The following is a 15,678-nucleotide window of genomic DNA, read 5'->3' on the forward strand; positions in this document are numbered from 1 at the left end:
TCTTCATTCTATAAAGGTAAAATGTCAGTGCATACATTATAGTTATACATAAAATACTAAAACATGAAATCATTATTTTTTGCTATTGCAATGCGGTCCAGTCTACATGGGCGTACACAACATATTCCACATTTGGTGTTCCGAATGACAACACAAGCATTTTTTAAGCACAAGTTCTTGTGTGGACGTTGGTCCTTGGTACCTTGAGTTTTAAAGTGCTGATGGTAAGAATATGCAGAGTAATGCCTGTCCACAGGTCTGCGGTTATGGTTAAGTTTTTTTGTTGGGTGCTACCAGCGACCGCTGACACTGGCAATGTCTGTGTGATACTGACATGGGAGTCTACCACTTGCCCCTCCTTCCAGAAATGAAGAACGTATATTGGTTGGTTCAAAAAGCTTCCTTCTGTTTTTATTCAGCTCTGAAATCACCAGCAACATTTTTCTTTGAGCACCAAATGTTGAAATGCCAAGTTCCTTTAAATCTTGGTCCGTCAGGGTGAGGAACATCTGGAGATCAATCTCTTGCTGTTGAAAGATGTCTGTATATTTACCTAATCCAAGTTTGCTGAATAGTTCTGGAAGATCTGTTCCCTTGAAAGAACTATTTAGATTACAACCGTTGCTTCCAGTTAGCGAAGAAATGCAGTCCATATAATTACTGCTGCTAAGATAATGTTCAGTGGATTTATTTTGTTTCCGTTTGGGACTCCCAATTGATGAGGAGTAATCATTGTGGGGTGAATCCATTCCATTCCGGTCTCTCCATGTTATCAGAATCACTGCCGCTTCCCAGTTGCTCTTGGCTGTTTGACCTTGAGAGACATAGATGGTGTCTCATATGTGGTTGACATTGTAGGCTTTGACACATGATTAGCTCGCCATAATTCTTTTATCGTTTCCACTGGCATTGACTTTGAGAAACCCAACCCGCTCCAAGTATTTGTGGGGGTCCTTACTTCTGTGACAACTGGCTTTTGTAACATAGTCTTTGTTGCCAAAAGCTTTTTTTGTTCAGTCATATGCCTGCATATTTGCATATGATGACTGAGAATGAAGTCGTACTCACTCAGAATTGTGCTGTGCTGCCGCAGCCCTTTCTCTTCCAGTAGCTTTTTTATCGGTCACTGGACTTTCTGAAGTGCTCATCTCCGAATCAGAGAGTAATCTTTCTCAATTATATAAGTGAGAATTCTTGGTGCCTTGTAGCAACTCAACAGTTTGCCTCTTGGTACACGGTGCTTTGGTAGAATTTAGAATTTGCTTCAATTCGTTGGTGTTTGCAGAATGAGAGGAGCTTCTCGGCATGCCGACTTCTACAAAAGCGTCATTACAGCCTTCAGAATCAGTCTTGGCATTCATTCTGAGGATTTATGGCTGTTTGACTGTCTTGATGAATCACAAAGGTTTGAGTTTAACACTTTGTCCCCTAGAGATGATGCAGATGTTGGACCATATTTCATGTTTGAAGTCTTTACATGTCAGTTTAAATTGGATGAGACTTTCTTGGATTCAGAGTGTATTACATTCATATGAACATCCACTGGAGTCAATCCAGGGAGGTGGAGATGGAGTGTTTTGCCCAAAGTTAGGCACTCCAGATAGCAGAAAACTGGTTAGCGTTGCTTGGGCAGCAGCTGGCATCATCAGGTGGGGTATAGCTGAAAATCCTGTAGCATTTGCTAGTGAAGTTGCCCACAAAGTCTGGTTGGGTATAGCTGAACTTGGGCTGTGTAGAGGGCTAACAGCACTATTGAGGGCATACAGCAAGGAATTTTGAGCTGCAGACGAATTAACTGATAGTGCATTTGGACCCAAGAGACCCAGACCAGTGAGTCCCAATCCAGCAGATGCTAAAATATCCAGTCCATGCAATTGGGCAGGATAGCATAGATTGACTTGCAATGGTAACACCACTACTGTCAAGTCCAAGAAGGCATTTTCTGGCTTCATACATATTTAACGCATTTTGTTCCACACTTTTTACATTAACAGATTTACTTGGCTGTTTTGTCTTTGGTTTAATGCTGATGAAGACGTCCAGTTGTTCCATGAGTTGAGTGATGTACTGTGGCTCTACATCAATCTCTTATTTCATGTCAAACATCAAAACAAGTGGAAGACAACCCATACGATACTGTCTGGCAAGACAGGCTGACTCTATGGTGCCTTGGAGGTAGACCATGGATTTCTTTGAGGGATTATTAGGGTCTGGAAAATGAATCTGAGCACCGGTTCTTTGCATGATGTGTTTGATTTTGCAGCCGTTACGTCCCATCATGAAGAGATGATGCTGAGCAGCAATATCTAGCTGTGTGCTAACTGGAATAGCAGTCGCCAAGCTACCAGCAAGATGCTCTAGAAGTAGCCCTGTGCCCTCCTTCACAGAACTTGTATTATTCTGGGAACCTCTCACAATAACAGTAGCACCGTAAACTCTTGAGCGCTGTTCGAAGGATACTGTAATATTGTAAGTCTGGGATTGTAAGGATATGTTTAGTTGTTTTTAGAGAACACTACAATTACAGCCCCTGCTTTATGCAGGACCACTCAGTCTCACACCTTACCTCGGATTCCCACAGATTTAACTTAAGGGAACCCTGATATGCTCATTGATCTGAGGGTCACTACAGCAGGGTTGCTGAGTGAAACCGGAACCTTCACGCAACAATAAATGTTTAAAGCAGAAAAGAGAGTAAGTCTTATAGGATTGACTGCAGCAGTAGTGAAAGAGTTAATTAGTGCAGGTGCCTTAATTCAAACAGAGTTGCAATGGAAATAGTTTATGCAGCAGGCTTTAACAAACACACTGAAATTAACACAGTACTTTGATAAGTGAATAAGTCAACCTCTGGTCATTTTGTAAACCATACTTTGATAATGAATATTAGTACTTTGCAGGGTTGTTCAATCAGAGTAATATAAGCTGTGGTAAACTTGAGGAAACAGATATAGGTTAAGTTAGAGCAAACAGTTCATTACAAGCACAATAGAGGTTAATTGCGTAAAGTCTGAAATATGCTTATGCAGTCCGATAATGAATAATGGTACTTTGAAATAATCTTTGTCACAGTTATTTGTTTGTAATTTGGTAAATAGCAGTAAAAAGGTTTAGTGCATATTTGATATCTGAAGCGAATATGGAAATCCAGCAAATGAGCGTTCCACAATATATAGCAAGTGAAAGAGAAATGAGGTTGCAGCAATACACACAGTTCATAGAATGCAATATATATAGACTAGAAATATTGTAGATGATATTAGCACATAGCGATACAGTTACCACACAGCAACAAGTCCTAGGAGTATCGCAGAGAGCCTGGCAGAGATCCGCGGCGGGAGAATGAGGAGCGTGACGTCACACGCTGCAGGGGAACAACCTCACTACAGGAGAGAGACTGAGAAATCTCTTAGTGAACAAACGGAGCAAATCTTCAAGCACAAAAGAGAATCTGCAAGTTGATTCAAATAGGCAGATACTCAAGGAGAGCAATAAGTTGAGAATACAAAGTAGTATAAACGGCTAGGTCTCTTCTGAAGCAGCTTCACACTGAGCAACAAATTACCAAGCAATGAGTTCTGTTGGGAGGAGCCTTAAATAGGGGTAGTGAGTTGACATTCTTAAAGGCACAGTAGGAAAAGAGATAAATCCCTGACAGGACACCCCCCCCAAGGAGCCGCTCCGCGGATCAAGGACCAGGACGATCAGGATGTCTACTATGAAACAAGGAGACAAGACGTGGTGCAGAGACATTATTGGAAGGCTCCCAAGAGTCCTCCTCAGGACCAAATCCTTTCCAACTGACAAGATATTGAAGTTTATTACGATGGGAACGAGAGTCTAGAATAGACTCAATCTCATATTCCATGCCATCAATGACTGAAGGATCCACCGTCTCATTCTGAGTTGAGTCTCTGATTGCACTGTAAGGTTTCAAAAGAGAAACGTGGAATGTGGGATGTATCTTCATGGAATCTGGTAGTTTAAGTGTTACAGCATTAACATTGATGACCTTTTGTATCGGATAAGGCCCTAAATATAGGGAAGCCAGTTTTTTAGATGGAACTTGTAAGCGTAAATGTTTAGTGCTTAACCAAACTTTGTCACCAATCTTGTAATCTGGAGGCTTGGATCTACGTAGGTCGTAGTGATGTTTCTGAACAGCCTGGGCTTCTAGTAAAACTTGTTTCAATGTTGAGAAATTGGTAGCAATGGTATTAACAAGATCATTAACTATAGGCATGTCGGAATTGTTGATCTGATTTGGATAGTATGAGGGATGAAATCCATAATTGATGTAAAATGGTGTCATTTTAGTTGATGAATTTACGGCATTATTATGAGCAAATTCAGCAGTAGCAAGTAGAGAATGCCAGTTATCTTGTTGTTGAGTGCAGTAAGGCAACGAAGGGTACTGCTCTAATGTTGATTTGTTCTTTCTGTTTGACCATTCGTTTGTGGATGATAAGCGGGTACTCAAACGTTTAGTAATGTTAAGAGAGGAACACAATGATTCCAAAACCTCGAGGTGAATTGCGTACCCTCTATCTGTGGTGATTGTTTCAGGTAAACCATGTAGTTTTACAATGTGATTCAAAAATAGTGAAGCAGTTTCTGAAGATGTAGGCAATCCTCTATGTGGAAGGATATGAGGACATTTTAGAGAATAAGTCCACTACTACCAATATGTATTATAATTAGCTGACGAAGGCAGAATCAACAAACAAAATCCATAGCAATCGCTGCCCCCAGGGTCTGTCCTGGTACTGGTAAGAAGAGAAGGTAACCATAAGGACTCTTCATGCTGATGTTTCTTAGTTGTAACATACCATACAGGAATCAATATACTGTTTAATAGTATCATTCATCTTTGGCCACCAGTAATTCCTTTTAATCAAATGAGCAGTTCTATGAACTCCAGGATGACCAGCCAATAAAGAGTCGTGAGCAGAGGTATCTCATTCCTGAGAGAAGGAGGTATATACAATAAAGTGCCATGATAGTATAAGTTGTCGGAATGTTTTAGTACATCCAAAATGACCCAAATGATGAATCATCCTTCAGATGTTCTTGTAAGATGGTTTTAAACACAGTTGTTAAACAAATAATTCTATCCGGAGGTATGATAGATGAAGGAGGGAACCACACCAGTAGGACGAGGGTCTTTTCTAGAAAGAGCATCAGCTTTCATATTTTTGGAACCTGGTCTATAAGTAATTGACGTAATCAAAACGAGAGAAGAACAAACTCCATCGAACCTGACGAGCAGTTAAGGGTCTTGTTGTTTTTAAATATTCTAAATTACGGTGATCTGTATAGATGGTGATGTTGGATATGTTGCACCCTCTAGGAGGTGTCGCCAGAACTCCAAAGCTGATTTGATTGCAAGAAGTTCCTTATCACCGATTCCATAATTAATCTCTGCTGAACTCATAGTTCCAGAATAGTAGAGACAGGATGTAAAGGTTCTTTTCAGAACGTCTTTGAGATAAAACAGCCCCCACAGCAAACTCAGAAGCATCGACTTCTAGCGTAAATTGGGACATGTGGGATCTGGAGAAACTGTAAAATAGGGGCTGAAACAAATTTAGTTTTTAGAGTATTGAAGGAATGATCAGCATCTTGATTCCATACAAACTTAACTTGCTTACGTGTTTAGCGTAGTGAGAGGTCTAATCAATATGTGAAAAAGTCTTTAATGAACTTTCTATAAAAGTTCGCAAAGCCAAGGAATCTTTGAACATCTTTTTTATTACGAGGAATAGGCCAATAGTGATAGCTTCTACTTTGCTTGACCTCCATTGAAATTCCAGCTGGTGAGATGCAATAACCAAGAATGATAATGGTGTTTGTATTAAAAATACACTTTTCAAGCTTTGCATAAAGATGGTGTGCCCTTAAACGTGTCAACACTTGTTTGACATGTACAATGTGATCCTGTAGAGAATTTGAGTAAACCAAGATGTCATCCAAGTATACGACAATACAAATATCTAACAAATCATGAAAGACATCATTTATAAAACATTGAAAAGTCGCTGGGGCATTGCACAACCCAAAGGGCATTACAGTGTATTCATATAAACCGTATCTAGTACGAAATTGCAGTAACCATTCATCCCCCTGCCCTCATCCTATTCAGATTGTAAGCACCTCTGAGGTGCAAGTTTAGTAAAAACTGTGGCACCTTGTAAACGTTCAATAAGTTCAGGTATGAGGGGCAGGGGGTATCTGTTTTTTTTGTGCATTTGTTCAACTGCCTATAATCAATGATGGGTCTAAGGACTGCCATCCTTGTTTTTTACAAAGAAACATTGCAGCAGCTGCAGAGGATGTGGAAGGTCTAATAAAGCCTTTTTTCAAGTTATCATCTAAATATTCTTTTAAATGATTTAATTCTGGCTGTGACAATGGATATATATGTCCATATGGTATGGAGCTTCCAGGTATATGATCAATAGGACAGTCATAGTCTACTGTGTGGAGGTAAAGACCTCAGCCTCCTTTATATCAAAAACATCAGCAAATTCACTATAACATTCTGGTAACTTATGTTCAGTGATATGACAAAGTGTGTGTACCCCAAAACAGGATTGTTTACAATGGTTTGAATCAAAAACTACTGATGCTGTGGACCACGATATAGTGGGATTATGCTTTATTAACCAATTCAGTCCAAGGATTAATGGATAGACAGAAGATGGAAGAACATCAAAACAAATAAGCTCTGTGTGTCCTGAAGGGGTAACAACTTGAGTGGGGATAGTGTGGTGAGTTATGGGACCAGAGCTATAAGAATGAACCGTCAACCAGACGAATAGCTAAAGCAACACTCTTCTTTATTAGTGGGATGTGATTATTAACAACAAAAGTGTTATCAGCAAAATTCCCAGAAGCCCCAGAGTCAATTATGGCCTGAACGTTTATCTTCTGATGGGACCACTGTAGGGAGACATAAATAGATAGATGAGATTTTATGCTGTCAACCAAATTAACAGTATGGTCATTGGACGAAGTCTTACCCTTCTTTTGTCGAATCAGAGAGGGACAGTCCCTAACAGCCATGGTTCTTTTCAGCACAGTTATAGACATAGGTTTAGTAGCTTACGCCTAGCCTTTCTCCTCAGGTCTCAAGGGTCCCCTAATAACTGCAACATCCATGGGTTCTTCTATGGGGTCTAGTGAATGCTGTGGAAGGTGTTGAGTGATGATAATTGGGGTTTCTTCTGGGGTAGTCTCTGATAAGATCTCTCTGACTTCCTTTCCCCTAAGCCGACAATCTATGCCAATAGAGAGAGTCATCAATTCATCCAAGTCCTCTGGAATCACACCCCTTGCCAATTCATCCTTAACTGCATCATTGAGTCCCAAACGGAACTGATTACGTAAAGCAGGAATATTCCACAGGGTTGTCAGGAGCCCATCTTTTATAATTCATTAATGTAGTCTTCTACCATTCTTTTGCCCTGCCTTAGAGACCTAATGGCAGTTTTCAGCAGTATTTTTTCTATTGTGATCTTCATATAAAAGAGACATTGCAGAAAAAAAAAATCTTCTAGTGAATTTAGGATAGGATCATTTTTTTTTATAGAAAGCATTGGCCCAAGACCTGGCCTCACCTCTGAGAAATGAATTACAGTTAGAACTCTAATCCTGTCAGTTGGGTATGACTTTGGTTTCAAAGTAAAAAGCAGTAAAAGGAATTCCTGAAATCCCTAAACATAGCTCTGTCCCCAGAGAACTTTTCCGGTGGACTAACAATGGGTTCTGGACATGACTCAACATTAGTAGTTTTTGTTTGCAAGAGATCATTAATAAAAAATGTTATACTCTGATTTTCTAGTTGTATATCCCTTAAGCCTTGAATCATGTGATCCATACTCTGAGCTAAAGAACCAACTCTCCTGGACAGTTCACTTACATCCATGATTTTAGCTGTTAGTAGTATTCCTTTTTTAAGGCTTGGTAATATGTAAGGATATGTTTAGTTGTTTTTAGAGAACACTACAATTACAGCCCCCTGCTTTATGCAGGACCACCTCAGTCTCACACCTTACCTCGGATTCCCACAGATTTAACTTAAGGGAACCCTGATATGCTCATTGATCTGAGGGTCACTACAGCAGGGTTGCTGAGTGAAACCGGAACCTTCACGCAACAATAAATGTTTAAAGCAGAAAAGAGAGTAAGTCTTATAGGATTGACTGCAGCAGTAGTGAAAGAGTTAATTAGTGCAGGTGCCTTAATTCAAACAGAGTTGCAATGGAAATAGTTTATGCAGCAGGCTTTAACAAACACACTGAAATTAACACAGTACTTTGATAAGTGAATAAGTCAACCTCTGGTCATTTTTGTAAACCATACTTTGATAATGAATATTAGTACTCTTGCAGGGTTGTTCAATCAGAGTAATATAAGCTGTGGTAAACTTGAGGAAACAGATATAGGTTAAGTTAGAGCAAACAGTTCATTACAAGCACAATAGAGGTTAATTGCGTAAAGTCTGAAATATGCTTATGCAGTCCGATAATGAATAATGGTACTTTGAAATAATCTTTGTCACAGTTATTTGTTTGTAATTTGGTAAATAGCAGTAAAAAGGTTTAGTGCATATTTGATATCTGAAGCGAATATGGGAAATCCAGCAAATGAGCGTTCCACAATATATAGCAAGTGAAAGAGAAATGAGGTTGCAAGCAATACACACAGTTCATAGAATGCAATATATATAGACTAGAAATATTGTAGATGATATTAGCACCATAGCGATACAGTTACCACACAGCAACAAGTCCTAGGAGTATCGCAGAGAGCCTGGCAGAGATCCGCGGCGGTGGAGAATGAGGAGCGTGACCGTCACACGCTGCAGGGGAACAACCTCACTACAGGGAGAGAGACTGAGAAATCTCTTAGTGAACAAACGGAGCAAATCTTCAAGCACAAAAGAGAATCTGCAAGTTGATTCAAATAGGCAGATACTCAAGGAGAGCATAAGTTGAGAATACAAAGTAGTATAAACGGCTAGGTCTCTTCTGAAGCAGCTTCACACTGAGCAACAAATTACCAAGCAATGAGTTCTGTTGGGAGGAGCCTTAAATAGGGGTAGTGAGTTGACATTCTTAAAGGCAACAGTAGGAAAAGAGATAAATCCCTGACAGGACACCCCCCCCAAGGAGCCGCTCCGCGGATCAAGGACCAGGACGATCAGGATGTCTACTATGAACAAGGAGACAAAGACGTGGTGCAGAGACATTATTGGAAGGCTCCCAAGAGTCCTCCTCAGGACCAAATCCTTTCCAACTGACAAGATATTGAAGTTTATTACGATGGGAACGAGAGTCTAGAATAGACTCAATCTCATATTCCATTGCCATCCAATGACTGAAGGATCCACCGTCTCATTCTGAGTTGAGTCTCTGATTGCACTGTAAGGTTTCAAAAGAGAAACGTGGAATGTGGGATGTATCTTCATGGAATCTGGTAGTTTAAGTGTTACAGCATTAACATTGATGACCTTTTGTATCGGATAAGGCCCTAAATATAGGGAGCCAGTTTTTTAGATGGAACTTGTAAGCGTAAATGTTTAGTGCTTACCAAACTTGTCACCAATCTTGTAATCTGGAGGCTTGGATTACGTAGGTCGTAGTGATGTTTCTGAACAGCCTGGGGCTTCTAGTAAAACTTGTTTCAATGTTGAGAAATGTGTAGCAATGGTATTAACAAGATCATTAACTATAGGCATGTCGGAATTGTTGATCTGATTTGGATAGTATGAGGGATGAAATCCATAATTGATGTAAATGGTGTCATTTTAGTTGATGAATTTACGGCATTATTATGAGCAAATTCAGCAGTAGCAAGTAGAGAATGCCAGTTATCTTGTTGTTGAGTGCAGTGTAGCAACGAAGGTACTGCTCTAATGTTTGATTTGTTCTTTCTGTTTGACATTCGTTTGTGGATGATAAGCGGTACTCAAACGTTTAGTAATGTTAAGAGAAGGAACACAATTGATGCCAAAACCCTCCGGGTGAATTGCGTACCTCTATCTGTGGTGATTGTTTCAGGTAAACCATTGTAGTTTTACAATGTGATTCAAAAATAGTGAAGCAGTTTCTGAAGATGTAGGCAATCCTCTATGTGGAAGGAAATGAGACATTTTAGAGAATAAGTCCACTACTACCAATATGGTATTATAATTAGCTGACGAAGGCAGAATCAACAACAAATCCATAGCAATCGCTGCCCAGGGTCTGTCTGGTACTGGTAAAGAGAGAAGGTAACCATAAGGACTCTTATGCTGATGTTTCTTAGTTGTACATACCATACAGGAATCAATATACTGTTTAATAGTATCATTCATCTTTGGCCACCAGTAATTCCTTTTAATCAAATGAGCAGTTCTATGAACTCCAGGAATGACCAGCCAATAAAGAGTCGTGAGCAGAGGGTATCTCATTCCTGAGAGAAGGAGGTATATACACTAAAGTGCCATGATAGTATAAGTTGTCGGAATGTTTTAGTACATCCAAATGACCCAAAGATGAATCATCCTTCAGATGTTCTTGTAAGATGGTTTTAAACTCAGTTGTTAAACAAATAATTCTATCCGGAGGTATGATAGATGAAGGAGGAACCACACCAGTAGGACGAGGGTCTTTTCTAGAAAGAGCATCAGCTTTCATAATTTTTGGAACCTGGGTCTATAAGTAATGACGTAATCAAAACGAGGAGAAGAACAAACTCCATCGAACCTGACGAGCAGTAAGGGTCTTGTTTGATTTTAATATTCTAAATTACGGTTGATCTGTATAGATGGTGATTGGATATGTTGCACCCTCTAGGAGGTGTCGCCAGAACTCCAAAGCTGATTTGATTGCAAGAAGTTCCTTATCACCGATTCCATAATTAATCTCTGCTGAACTCATAGTTCCAGAATAGTAGGAGACAGGATGTAAAGGTTCTTTTTCAGAACGTCTTTGAGATAAAACAGCCCCCACAGCAAACTCAGAAGCATCGACTTCTAGCGTAAATTGACATGTGGGATCTGGAAACTGTAAAATAGGGGCTGAAACAAATTTAGTTTTTAGAGTATTGAAGGAATGATCAGCATCTTGATTCCATACAAACTTAACTTGCTTACGTGTTAGCGTAGTGAGAGGTCTAACAATAAGTGAAAAGTCTTAATGAACTTTCTATAAAAGTTCGCAAAGCCAAGGAATCTTTGAACATCTTTTTTATTACGAGAATAGGCCAATTAGTGATAGCTTCTACTTTGCTTGACTCCATTGAATTCCAGCTGGTGAGATGCAAAACCAAGGAATGATATGGTGTTTGTATTAAAAATACACTTTTCAAGCTTTGCATAAAGATGGTGTGCCCTTAACGTGTCAACACTTGTTTGACATGTACAATGTGATCCTGTAGAGAATTTGAGTAAACCAAGATGTCATCCAAGTATACGACAATACAAATATCTAACAAATCATGAAAGACATCATTTATAAAACATTGAAAAGTCGCTGGGGCATTGCACAACCCAAAGGGCATTACAGTGTATTCATATAAACCGTATCTAGTACGAAATGCAGTTAACCATTCATCCCCTGCCCTCATCCTAATCAGATTGTAAGCACCTCTGAGGTCAAGTTTAGTAAAAACTGTGGCACCTTGTAAACGTTCAATAAGTTCAGGTATGAGGGGCCAGGGGGTATCTGTTCTTTTTTGTGCATTTGTTCAACTGCCTATAATCAATGATGGGTCTAAGACTGCCATCCTTGTTTTTTACAAAGAACAGTGCTGCAGCTGCAGAGGATGTGAAGGTCTAATAAAGCCTTTTTTCAAGTTATCATCTAAATATTCTTTTAAATGATTTAATTCTGGCTGTGACAATGGATATATATGTCCATATGGTATGGAGCTTCCAGGTATAAGATCAATAGGACAGTCATAGTCTCTGTGTGGAGGTAAAGACTCAGCCTCCTTTTTATCAAAAACATCAGCAAATTCACTATAATCATTCTGGTAACTTATGTTCAGTGATATGACAAAGTGTGTGTACCCCCAAAACAGGATTGTTTACAATGGTTTGAATCAAAAACTACTGATGCTGTGGACCACGATATAGTGGGATTATGCTTTATTAACCAATTCAGTCCAAGGATTAATGGATAGACAGAAGATGGAAGAACATCAAAACAAATAAGCTCTGTGTGTCCTGAAGGGGTAACAACTTTGAGTGGGATAGTGTGGTGAGTTATGGGACCAGAGCTAAAGAATGAACCGTCAACCAGACGAATAGCTAAAGCAACACTCTTCTTTATTAGTGGGATGTGATTATTAACAACAAAAGTGTTATCAGCAAAATTCCCAGAAGCCCCAGAGTCAATTATGGCCTGAACGTTTATCTTCTGATGGGACCCACTGTAGGGAGACATAAATAGATAGATGAGATTTTATGCTGTCAACCAAATTAACAGTATGGTCATTGGACGAAGTCTTACCCTTCTTTTGTCGAATCAGAGAGGAGGGACAGTCCCTAACAGCATGGTTCTTTTCAGCACAGTATAGACATAGGTTTAGTAGCTTACGCCTAGCTTTCTCCTCAGGTCTCAAGGGTCCCCCTAATAACTGCAACATCCATGGGTTCTTCTATGGGTCTAGTGAATGCTGTGGAAGGTGTTGAGTGATGATAATTGGGTTTCTTCTGGGGGTAGTCTCTGAATAAGATCTCTCTGACTTCCTTTCCCTAAGCCGACAATCTATGCCAATAGAGAGAGTCATCAATTCATCCAAGTCCTCTGGAATCACACCCCTTGCCAATTCATCCTTAACTGCATCATTGAGTCCCAAACGGAACTGATTACGTAAAGCAGGAATATTCCACAGGGTGTCAGGAGCCCATCTTTTAAATTCATTAATGTAGTCTTCTACCATTCTTTTGCCCTGCCTTAGAGACATAATGGCAGTTTCAGCAGTATTTTTTCTATTGTGATCTTCATATAAAAGAGACATTGCAGAAAAAAAAAATCTTCTAGTGAATTTAGGATAGGATCATTTTTTTTATAGAAAGCATTGGCCCAAGACCTGGCCTCACCTCTGAGAAATGAAATTAACAGTTAGAACTCTAATCCTGTCAGTTGGGTATGACTTAGGTTTCAAAGTAAAAAGCAGTAAAAAGGAATTCCTGAAATCCCTAAACATAGCTCTGTCCCCAGAGAACTTTTCGGTGGACTAACAATGGGTTTCTGGACATGACTCAACATTAGTAGTTTTGTTTGCAAGATGATCATTAATAAAAAATGTTATACCTCTGATTTTCTAGTTGTATATCCCTTAAGCCTTGAATCATGTGATCCATACTCTGAGCTAAAGAACCAACTCTCCTGGACAGTTCACTTACATCCATGATTTTAGCTGTTAGTAGTATTCCTTTTTTAAGGCTTGGTAATATGTAAGGATATGTTTAGTTGTTTTTAGAGAACACTACAATTACAGCACCCTGCTTTATGCAGGACCACTCAGTCTCACACCTTACCTCGGATTCCCACAGATTTAACTTAAGGGAACCCTGATATGCTCATTGATCTGAGGGTCACTACAGCAGGGTTGCTGAGTGAAACCGGAACCTTCACGCAACAATAAATGTTTAAAGCAGAAAAGAGAGTAAGTCTTATAGGATTGACTGCAGCAGTAGTGAAAGAGTTAATTAGTGCAGGTGCCTTAATTCAAACAGAGTTGCAATGGAAATAGTTTATGCAGCAGGCTTTAACAAACACACTGAAATTAACACAGTACTTTGATAAGTGAATAGTCAACCTCTGGTCATTTTGTAAACCATACTTTGATAATGAATATTAGTACTTTGCAGGGTTGTTCAATCAGAGTAAATATAAGCTGTGGTAAACTTGAGGAAACAGATATAGGTTAAGTTAGAGCAAACAGTTCATTACAAGCACAATAGAGGTTAATTGCGTAAAGTCTGAAATATGCTTATGCAGTCCGATAATGAATAATGGTACTTTGAAATAATCCTTTGTCACAGTTATTTGTTTGTAATTTGGTAAATAGCAGTAAAAAGGATTAGTGCATATTTGATATCTGAAGCGAATATGGAAATCCAGCAAATGAGCGTTCCACAATATATAGCAAGTGAAAGAGAAATGAGGTTGCAGCAATACACACAGTTCATAGAATGCAATATATATAGACTAGAAATATTGTAGATGATATTAGCACATAGCGATACAGTTACCACACAGCAACAAGTCCTAGGAGTATCGCAGAGAGCCTGGCAGAGATCCGCGGCGGGAGAATGAGGAGCGTGACGTCACACGCTGCAGGGGAACAACCTCACTACAGGAGAGAGACTGAGAAATCTCTTAGTGAACAAACGGAGCAAATCTTCAAGCACAAAAGAGAATCTGCAAGTTGATTCAAATAGGCAGATACTCAAGGAGAGCAATAAGTTGAGAATACAAAGTAGTATAAACGGCTAGGTCTCTTCTGAAGCAGCTTCACACTGAGCAACAAATTACCAAGCAATGAGTTCTGTTGGGAGGAGCCTTAAATAGGGTAGTGAGTTGACATTCTTAAAGGCACAGTAGGAAAAGAGATAAATCCCTGACAGGGATATGTGCTAAATTGTGGAGAGTTTGGGTCTGGAATTGGCTGCAGAATTCCAACTATAGGTAGTTCAAACATTATCACAAAGTAGCAGCTCCCTTATTCTTACTCTTGCAGACTCAACACGGCTGGCTGTCCTGCAATGGACACCTGGTTGTTTTTTTCTGCTTGGTTATTTCTGTTTGAGTCTGGAAAGTGTATATGACACCCAGTTTCTTCCATCACTTTCTTAATGTTATTGCCCACCTTTACCAATAACATGTGAATGCTCTGTGTGCGAGACATCCTTTTTAATGTGACCCGGTTGCTCTTTGTGTCTAAAACAGACATAATCCTTTATTTTGCTTCCTTCACATTTCTTTTTTTTTGCCAGAAACTTTGATGTGGGGATCTTTCTTTGACTTTGCTCCTATCTTCAGCTTGGAAGGCCAAGCAATCTGTGTGTTTGTCTCTTCCATAATCTTCTGAAAGAAGTCTTGCCCACTTTTCCCCTTGCCTTCTGCTGCAGCTTGCAACATGGTCTCCAACTTCTTCCTATCCACTCGGAATCTTTCTTCACCCAACTCAGGATTGTGGGGGACAGCAGGGCCAAGAGAATCATCTTCCGAACAGGGCAGTGGGGAGTCAGCACTTCGCTCGCTGTTGGAGCCCGGGTCTGACTGGGTCATGTGTCCGCTCATGGAGTTGCACTGAGCTGAGATTATACCTGGTTTAATTGTATTCATCCACTAAATATTATTTGAACTAAATATTGTCTTTGCATAATTATTGCAGCTGGCCAGTTCCGAAAATCAATACAAGACAATATGTATATATATGAATATTTGCGGCAAATAATTTACCATCAATAATTCTGTGTAATTTCAGTGGAGAACACAATAAACCTTAAACACAAAAAGTTCAAAATACAACATTTACCTTCAACTACACATTGTGCACTATTGCTCTGAAAAAAAAACAGACACATTGAACACTGACAATCAACCACTAATTAAAACTTCAAAAATATTTACTCCTAAGGTGAAAAACCCACCATACAAACTTCTAATATCTCCT

At 39.5% G+C, this 15,678-nt stretch overlaps 1 pseudogene; it reads right to left on the reverse strand.

Annotated features, from left to right (window-relative positions):
* Positions 1 to 290: 290 nt before the first annotated feature.
* Positions 291 to 15,302, reverse strand: LOC128664407 (protein bicaudal C homolog 1-B-like; annotated as a pseudogene).
* Positions 15,303 to 15,678: the final 376 nt, after the last annotated feature.

Source organism: Bombina bombina, chromosome 6, assembly GCF_027579735.1.
Source record: "Bombina bombina isolate aBomBom1 chromosome 6, aBomBom1.pri, whole genome shotgun sequence".
NCBI classification, from domain to species: Eukaryota; Metazoa; Chordata; class Amphibia; order Anura; family Bombinatoridae; genus Bombina; species Bombina bombina.